At 42.2% G+C, this 10162-nt stretch overlaps 1 long non-coding RNA gene across 1 annotated transcript; it reads right to left on the bottom strand.

Moving 5' to 3' along the window:
• Positions 1–7: 7 nt before the first annotated feature.
• LOC117521634 lies at positions 8–9959 on the bottom strand. The gene is made up of 3 exons (XR_004564004.1): positions 9949–9959; positions 5554–5563; positions 8–156 (listed from the first exon to the last, which is right to left on the bottom strand). It is a non-coding gene; the product is annotated as an uncharacterized LOC117521634 (long non-coding RNA).
• Between the last annotated feature and the right edge of the window lie 203 nt (positions 9960–10162).

Genomic DNA, 10162 nt, shown 5'->3' with positions numbered 1-10162 from the left:
ATTGACAGTTTGTTTGTTTGTTTTTTCACAGAAACAAACAATAAACAGAGTCCACTTATTGTTGTCTCTGGGACAGTCTGTTCATGATTGACAGCTTGAAATCTGTCTCTCCTGATTGTCTTTTTCCTGATCAAAGCAGTTTGATGTGTTGATTGTCTGTCTGTCTGTCTGTCTGTCTGTGTGTCTGTCTGATCACACATCATTTGGACGTCTTCATTGTGGCTCCGCCCACCTGCAGCCATCAGACAGGTGGATCTATGTCCAAGTAAAACATCTTGTTGTTTTTTGTTTTTCCTCCCAAAAAATCTCATTAAACTGTAAAAATGTTCAAACTCATAAAATGTGTTTTTGTCCACTTGAGTCTTGAGGAGGAATAAAGTAATTTTTCACAGTCTGAGTTTGTGTTTTGTTCTAAATCTGGTGAGTTTGTCAAAGTGTGAACCAGGAGCTGAATATTATTACACCTCTAATGTTCACACGTCATCTGACACACACAAGACAAACAGGACAACAGACACAAAGACGTCACATTGTCACAGGGGGCGGAGCCTATCCCAGCAGTCATAGGGTGGTAGGCGGGGTCCACCCTGGACAGGACGCCAGTCTGTCACAAATATTGTCACATTTTCTTTATTTCAACAAAAAGTCTGAATATTTTCCTCTGAATGGAAATTGGTTCAAAACCCTGAGTTATTTGTGGCTCTGTGGCGCCACCTGGAGGACTATTCAAAGTGATTGTGTGTATTCACTGCTGTGTTCCAGGTGGAGGCGCTGTGGGGTGATGGTGTGTGAGGATTTTTGGTAAAAATGAGAAGATAATCAAACGTCTCACTACACATCAGACAACTTTCTGAGACCGCAGTCAGGTCAAAGGTTAAATTTCAGAAAATCACCCCAAAAACAATTTTTATTGACGGCGACACTTCGAACTGAGCTTCAGCATCAGTAAAAGTTTCACACAGATAAGGACCGCGTCCCCTCTATGGGGGAGAAACCAAAGTCCAGCTGGCAGGCCTGAGGTCAAAGGTCACAAGAAGGTTGTGTTGCAATTGTGTGTTTTAATTTGTATCCCAAAAATCATAAACACATTGATAAAGAAATACCTTGGATCCTTAGCACCAAAATACAAATTTGCCCTTTATATATAGGCTGGCGACACCTGGTAACACACACGCACTCAGTGCAGCGCTGACATAAGCCAGCTAGCATCTGTCAGCCTGCCAGAAAATGTGTCCCCTATCTTTAAAGCTGGTATTACACCCTACTATCAGTTATTTATACTTCATATTTACCTTAGTTCATAACCAGTTGCGACAGTAAATTTGCAGACGTTTTGTCTTTATTGACTACAGTTGCATAGGGGACACAGATTGTGGCAGCTAGCATCTGTCAGCCTGCTATAAAATGTATCCCCTATCTTTATAACTGGTATTACACTCTACCATCAGTTATTTCAACTTTATATTTACCTTAGTTCATACCCATTTATTACAGTAAATTTAATGAAGTTGTGTCTTCATTTACTACAGTTGCATAGGGGAAACAGATTGTGGCAGCTAGCATCTGTCAGCCTGCCAGAAAATGTATCCCCTATCTTTATAGCTGGTATTACACTCTACCATCAGTTATATCAATTTCATATTTACCATTGTTCATACCCAACTGCTACAGTAAATTTGGGAAAGTTTTGTCTTTATTAGCTACAGTTGTATAGGGGAAACAGATTGTAGCAGCTAGCATCTGTCAGCCTGCCAGAAAATTTATCCGCTATATTTATAGCTGGTATTACACCCTACCATCAGTTAATTCAACTTCATATTTCCCTGAGTTCATACCCAATTATTACAGTAAATTTGGGGAATTTGTGTCTTTATTTAGTACAGTTGCATAGGGGAAACAGATTGTGGCAGCTAGCATCTGTCAGCCTGCCAGAAAATTTATCCGCGATATTTATCGCTGGTATTACACGCAACCATCAGTTATTTCAACTTCATATTTACCTTAGTCCATAACCAATTGCGACAGTAAATTTGCGGATTTATTTATTACAGTTGCATAGAGTACACAGATTGTGGCAGCTAGCATCTTTCAGCCTGCCAGAAAATGTGTCCTCTATCTTTATTGGTGGTATTACACCCTACCATCAGTTATTTTTACTTCATATTTACCTTAATTCACACCCAATTATTACAGTAAATTTAAGGAAGTTTTGTCTTATTTGCTACAGTTGCATAGGGGAAACAGATTGTGGCAGCCAGCATCTGTCAGCCTGCCAGAAAATGTATCTGCTATATTTATAGCTGGTATTACACCCTACCAGAGCATGACACGGGAGTGGATTTTCACTCCCGTCCCATCCCGCTCTCAGAAAAAAAAAATCCCATCCTGCCCAATCCCGGACTGGAGTAAAAAAAATAAATCCCATCCCGTCCCACTCCTGTAATGATGACTCCCAATCCCTCCCACTCCCACTCAAAATCAGTCCCACTCCCATCCCACTCCTGTATGTCCTTGTGACGTGGAGATGTCTGGAGTTTGACTGAATGTCCTGTATCTGGTAGCAGCCTGTGAGCAGGACTTATGTCTCTTTTGTCATTTATTTCATAATTATGAGAGAGTTTTTGGAGCGAGCAGTAGCACCACCACATTGTGGGCCCTAGGTACTAGCCATATTGAAGACCCCCCCACTGTTATGTTCTTTTTTATTAACGCAACCACCACATTTCTAATGCGTAGTCAAACCAGGTCTAAATCATGTATACCTTAGATCACACCTGGGAATCAGAACCCTTTTTAAAGTTGGGGGAGTAATATTGAGTTGGGGGATCTGGGGGACCAAACTGTACCATTTTTCTAGAAAATGGTGCGATTTGGTCCCCCAGACCCCCCAACTCAATATAGCTAGCTTTCAAGTTCACCTCTGTTTTCAAATAATTTGGTTAGCAGCTGCTTTCCCTCATTTAGTTTTCTTTCCCTGTCCTTTTTTCTCTTCTTTTTTGAAATCCAGACTTTGATTTTTTTAGGAAAGACATATTTTATTTCAGCCTAAACACCAGGGCTGCAACTAACAATTATTTTACTAATCAGTTCAATCGATCGATTATTTTTCGATTAATGTTTTTTTTTTTTTTTTTTTTTTTTTTTTACTTACATGTGAGTTTTGCCATTATTTCTTTAAGTGAGTTATTATTAAAAGGCCTTTGTCACACAACATCAACGTTTGACCTTCTACTAAAGTTATGTTATACTGTCATACCTGGAGTAGTGTTTTGTTTTATTTTGCACATACATACATCACCGACACGCCACAAAGAGATTTCCATCAGGTGTAGATACCTACAGCAACTATCTCAACCACTGACAACATATTACAGCAAGAGACCACAAAGTATTTTAAAGGCCTGACGAAAGTGTAATATGTTATATTTAATAAGATATTTTCATGAAAAAAGACACAAATGTGCAGTTTACTGCATTTTATTTTTTTATTTTTTTTGTGTAAAAACACAGCTTAGATGTGGTTTGACCAAAACAAATTGTCATTAAACTTAATAAAACAGGGATGAAGTGGAGGTTTAAGAGTCACTAGGTGTTCACAGGAAACATTTCTATATTTATTTATGTTCTTTGTTAGTTGGTTTAATCTTTTCTGTTTTGTTTTATCAGATTCTTTTGGTCCGTTTCTCTAAAACTTTGTGCCATTATTAGTTATTATTACTATTATTGTTGTTGTTTCTATTATTATTATTGATATATGAATAAAAGTAAATGAATAAAATATTACAATTTGTAATACATTTGACTCTTTTACGACAACAAACGCTGAGCCATGAATTATTATAAAGAAAACAAATGTGCTGACAGCTGAAACAGCTTCATGCTAACTTCAACATTGTAAACGCCATAGACATGCTAACGTGTTAGCATCGGTCCCGTTTTTAAGTTATAAAATACATCTATCAACTGTTTCAGAAGACCATACAGGGGTGGGCAATCATGTGCCATAAAGAGCCGAGACACTGCAGGTTTTCCATGCAACCAATCGCCTCAGCAGGTGATTTCATTGACAACCAGGTGTTTATGTTCATCAGCAACCCACCTGCTGAGGTGATTGGTTACACGGAAAACCTGCAGTGTCTCGGCCCTCGACGCCCACCCCTGCGCATAACAGGTCAGATTAACATAAAAAGGTAAATATTACTCACAGACATATGCTCTTTAGGGTTTTAGTGGGGAAAAATTAAGATTAAGCGAAATAAAGGTGATGGTCTTAGTGGTTAAGGTGTTGGGCTTGAGTCCAGAAGATCATGGGTTCAAATCCCTGCCTGACTGGAAAATCACTAAGGGCCCTTTAATCCCCTATTGCTCCCGGTGTGTAGTGAACGCCTTGTATGGCAGCACCCTGACCCTGACATCGGGGTGAATGTGAGGCATAATTGTAAAGCGCTTTGAGCATCTGATGCAGATGGAAAAGCGCTATATAAATGCAGTCCATTTAATAAAACAAAGCACCAGATCTAAGCAGTACTTCGATCTGCGAATCACTGCTTCGATCTGCGAATCATTGCTTCGATTGGTTCAAGGTTCAAAGCAAAGCCCCACTGCAGAACGGTTTGATTTATATGGACGAAATGAAACATTTGTGGTAAAACAAAGTTATTTAACAACTAATTGATGACCTAAATTAGTTGAAAACTATTTTACTAATCGATTAAATCGATTAGTTGTTTCAGCACTCCACCTCCTCTTTTCTGTGCCAGCCACCCCTGCCGGGAAGTGACGGAAGAAGAAACTTTGTTTTTTTTTTCCGCCTTCATCACCTCTGGGCGGCATCTCCGATCAGCGGGTGTCCCGCGCACCATGATGATCGGGTAATATCTTAAAAGAAACACCATTTGGCGTGAGTGATAAGGAGCTTTGTTTATTGTTCTTCGGATTCATCACCTCGGGGCAGCATCTCCGCTCAGCGGGTGTCCCGCCACACACACACACGCACACACGCACACACGCACACACGCACACACACACACACACACACACACACACACACACACACACACACACACACACACACACACACACACACACAGTTAGCGTCTGCAACAGGTTTTACAGCCGTGGGGTCATGTTTCCGCGAGCGGCTCTATGCGTGGGTATTTGACCGTCTTGCTGCAAAGACTTACTGCCGAGAGACGGCTATTTGTACCCCCTTCTTTAATTTACGAATTAAAAAACAGAAAAGGAAACGTAATAATTTAAGAATTAAAAATATTAAAGGGGCATTAAATAATAGACACTGATTTATGTTTAATTATTTCAGAATTAGTTAATTCTTTAATACATTAAAAAGATCTAGGTATTTTTAATCGTTCTTTAATTCATGAAATAAAATGACATTAAAATATTAGACCCTGGGTGGGAGGGGAGGTATGGCTTGGAGGCGGTGCTTGGCCGGGGTTAGGGGAGGAGCTTGGGGGGTGGGGCTAGGGGAGGAGCCAGGGGCGGAACTAGGGGAGGAGCCGGGGGCGGGGCTTAGAAGCGGGACATACTGACGTCATCTACTCTGGTTGGATGTGACGTCATAAGGGGCGGGGGCTCGGAGGTGGGACTAGGGGCGGGGCTTAGGGGGCGGGGCATAGTGACGTCATCGATTATGATTGGCTGTGACGTCATAAGGGGCGGGGCTTGGAGGCGGGACTAGGGGAGGGGCTTAGGGGCGGGACATAGTGACGTCATCGATTCTGATTGGCTGTGGCGTCATAGAGGGGGCGGGGCTTAGTGACAGTCGATTTTGATTGGCAGCTGTCACTTTTTTGACGAAAGGTGGGTCAGTTTTCTCTCTTGTGAGATCCCATTTGGGGTGTGTGTGTGTGTGTGTGTGTGTGTGTGTGTGTGTGTGTGTGTGTGTGTGTGCCGCCTGTGAGCCTGGACTAAACCATTATACAACTGTGCAGGGGTGAAGGGCCCTCAGAGATCTTTCAATATTATTGTTAGAGCAGAATTATGTTTTGCAACATTTATACATTCATTCTAATTATATTCATTTACAACATGAATTGTATGGACATTAATAATATGCAACACAAAAATGTATTTAATGTCAGGTTTTTGTGGCCCCCCATGCTCTGGGCCCTGGTTACATAGTCCCCTTTACCCCCCAGTCCGACGCCCCCTGAGTTTTGTTTTTTTTTCTCTCTTTTTTTTAACGCGCGCGCGAGCGACTCGTCTACTTTATTAATTAACTACACAGATGTATAATAAAACACATGGTGACTGGTTTATAAACACAATTATGACAGAGTTTTGGGGGGGAGAGCAAGCAACAATACCACAGCAGACAGCAGAGTTTCTTTTTTTTATTATTATTGTTTACATGCGCGCGCGTGAACGGGACAGTTGGTCCTCAAACTGCGTCTGCAGAGGTGGAAGGACGGTCGTCATCCAGACACAGCTCCTGAAGCAAATAATGATACTGATAATGAGCTTTCCACAACAACTCGCTCCGTGTGATCAACATCCGTCATGTTAACTGACAACCGGAGCCGGCGAGCGGAATGGAAGCTCCTCCTATTTGATGACGCACCGGGTGAAGGAGGCGCGTCCGTCGCCACGCGACCCCCGCAAATTTGTAGCGTCTGATCGCAGTGTGAACGTGTTTTGGTTGTTTTAATTAAATGAAAATCATCATCTATTTTTGGCAATCCCGCTCCTGTCTGCTCCCGTTCATTTTATTCGACGTCCCATCCCAATCACGTGATTGATCAAATTTTGACCCCCATCCCGCGGGAATCATGTGACCCACGGGAATTCCCGAAAAATGCCATCCTCTACTAATACTCAGCTTTTCCACACTGTTTAATCCATATTGGATCCAGACTGTTTGAGTTAAACACTTAAGATCAGACTTTGACCCTTCAAGGTCATCCAAAGTAAGGTGATATATTAAATATTCATATTGGAGAGGGTTTATAAATGTTTTTCACCATTATTAACTATGTAAAAAAGTCTAAAAGTTGTCGGAACTAAATTTATTGGAAGCTAATTGGTCCACTGATGTTTTTTGAAGTTAGCTAAAAAGCTGATCTGCGAACCAAAAAAGTTTACTTTTATAATTAGCAGTTAAGTAGTTGAACTCATATAAAATATTTTCTGTGACAATCAAAAAAGGAAAAGAAAAAACCTACCCCTCCCCCATGCTTTTGAGTCATAAAGCACAAAGCTCCCCCCCCCCATGCTTTTGAGTCATAAAGCACAAAGCTCCCCCCCCCCCCCCAGGCTTTTGAGTCATAAAGCACAAAGCTCCCCCCCCCCATGCTTTTGAGTCATAAAGCACAAAGCTCCCCCCCCCCCAGGCTTTTGAGTCATAAAGCACAAAGCTCCCCCCCCCCATGCTTTTGAGTCATAAAGCACAAAGCTCCCCCCCCCCCCAGGCTTTTGAGTCATAAAGCACAAAGCTCCCCCCCCCCATGCTTTTGAGTCATAAAGCACAAAGCTCCCCCCCCCCCCAGGCTTTTGAGTCATAAAGCACAAAGCTCCCCCCCCCCCATGCTTTTGAGTCATAAAGCACAAAGCTCCCCCCTCCCCCAGGCTTTTGAGTCATAAAGCATCTTGGCACCTGTTGCTTAGTAATGAGGAGTCATAAAGCACAAAGCAAAATTAAAGACTTTAGGAAGTCAGAATTTAGCTGAAACACCCGATCATTTCATTTGTTCTCTCTGATCTTCATCGTGCTGCAGTTTTTTTTTTTGCTGAAGCTCCACTTAAGAGAACATTTGCACAAATGTTCAGTGCTGGATCATTTTATTTTATAAACTCCACAGGAAACAGTTTAGAGGTAAGCAGATGGACAAATATTTTGTTCAACTTTATTTTAAATAACAAAATGGTTTTGCCATTGTACAATTTCAGTGGAAACATTAAGTGGAATTTGTCCAAATGTATTTATTACTCATGTATTGTGCACATTCATGTTCTGGGCATGTAGAAAAAACAAGTCGACCCGACCTTCCTGGAGTCCCTGGGAGGGGTACTAGATAGCGCTCCGACTGGGGACTCCATTGTTCTCCTGGGGGATTTAAACACCCACGTGGGCGGCAACAGTGAGACCTGGAGGGGGGTGATCGGGAAGCACGGCCTCCCCGATCTGAACCCGAGTGGTGTTCAGTTGTTGGACTTCTGTGCTAGTCACAGTTTGTCCATCACGAACACCATGTTCGAGCACAAGGGTGTCCATAAGTGCACGTGGCACCAGGGCACCCTGAGCCGGAGGTCGATGATTGAGTTTGTAGTCGTATCATCTGACATTCGGCCATGTGTCTCAGACACTCGAGTGAAGAGAGGGGCAGAGCTGTCAACCGATCACCAGCTGGTGGTGAGTTGGATCCGCTGGGAGGGGAGGAAGCCGGTCAGACCTGGCAGGCACAAACATATCGTGAGGGTCTGCTGGGAACGACTGGCGGAACCCTCTGTCAGCGAGGCTCCACGCGTTCGCCCCAGGTTTAACCCTCGCTCAAAGCTGCCCGTGGACGTCTGCAGCCACACACATGTCCCCTCTGCTCGCCGTCCTTCCTCCGCTTTTCCTTTCCTTCCTCTTCCTTCCCTCCTCCTCGTCTCCTGCTCATTGTCTTTTACACTCTTGCCACTAATTTCCTGATTAGCAGCAGGTGTACTCACTTGCTCCTCAGTCCATGGGAAGAGTGGGTGTGGCCTAGACACAACTCAACACTCCCAAAACACAGCAAAAATAAATACATACAAAAAAGTATCAAGCACAGCAAAGTAAACAAACCATCAACATGCAATATTAATGATAAATTAAATAAATAAAAGGCCAAACTCCCACACAATGGCATCAGGGACCATTACTCCAGAGACAATATGGACTAGATTCTTGGAATCATAGGTAAAGGGATCCCTCCATACACTCAGTGATTTGGCAGATAACAGCTTCTTCCCTCTTGGAATGGGGTCCATGTAGATCCGTCCATGTCCATCCCTTGACATCCCTCCCAGCATACTGGAAACAAGATCTTGTTATTGCTGCCCTCTCTGGATGAGACAGGATCCATCTTTGAGATGCACCCTTGTTAAGAATGAATCCCACCATTCCGCCTTTAGTCTTTGTGTCCCTGTTGCATGTCTGCTCAGTTGTCATGTCACAAGCAACTTGTGAAAACCCATAGTGCTCTTGTCTTTACACCACAAAGTCTCCATTTATGAAATTGTAAAGTTGAGTTCAACATCCAAAACTTGTAAGAGCTCTTCATGTTAAAGAGAGGCAGCAGGTGAACGTAACGAAACGCAGCTGCAGTGTTTTGGAGTGTACATGATTTCTCACCTCTCAACTGCCTCCAAGGCCACAGTACTTTCAAGTCCTTCATACTTTGACAGTGAGATCTAAGCTCTTGATGATTCTATGAACTCAGACCAGCTTTTATCAGTGCAATCTGTAATTTCTGATTTGCTTTCACAAACATGCATCAAGCAGGCGGCCACGTTTTCATCCTCGAACCCAGGGGCTTACCTGTAGTGCATTTATGTACAGAAGAGCCTGGGTTCTACCTCCATCTAGGCTTTAGTCAGCCATCAATTCTAATGATTTTTTTTTCTAGGAAATGTGCAAATCTTTTCAAGCGGTAACAGGCTGAAATTACATATCAATAGATAAAGAAATTTTAAAAGTCATTTCCCAGTAGTTACCAGATGTGCGCTACAAAAATGAAAAATAAATGGTCACGTCTCAAGGCCTAAGTTAAACTTTACACATGAGAATTTTCAAAAATACTGTAAAATACTGAAAATTAAGGGTTTTCAAAAAGAGGCGATGTGTCTGTTTAAACTACATTTTGCGGATATTTAAACACAAGTTGACCATTTTGATTTTATCTTCTATCGACAATAAAATGACAACAGATTTACAGTGTAAAACTTACATATTTTCTGTAAAACCATTTACATATTCACTGTAATTTTTACAGAATTTCCCCCGGCCACCACAGCTGCCAAATGTTTCTTTAAAAACAAAGGAATTTTTTTTTTTTTTTTTTTTACAGTGTACAAATGAAAGACTTCACGGTTGGTTAAACTGAAAGTTTGTCAGACCTGGATAACTGGTGACCTGAAATGACCCTGTGGGATCTCTTTGGTACCAGGCCTCTCTGCA

The sequence above is a fragment of the Thalassophryne amazonica genome, chromosome 12 (assembly GCF_902500255.1).
Source record: "Thalassophryne amazonica chromosome 12, fThaAma1.1, whole genome shotgun sequence".
NCBI classification, from domain to species: Eukaryota; Metazoa; Chordata; class Actinopteri; order Batrachoidiformes; family Batrachoididae; genus Thalassophryne; species Thalassophryne amazonica.
Note: the sequence above shows the minus strand (reverse complement) of the source record. Positions and strands in the feature narration are given on the sequence as shown.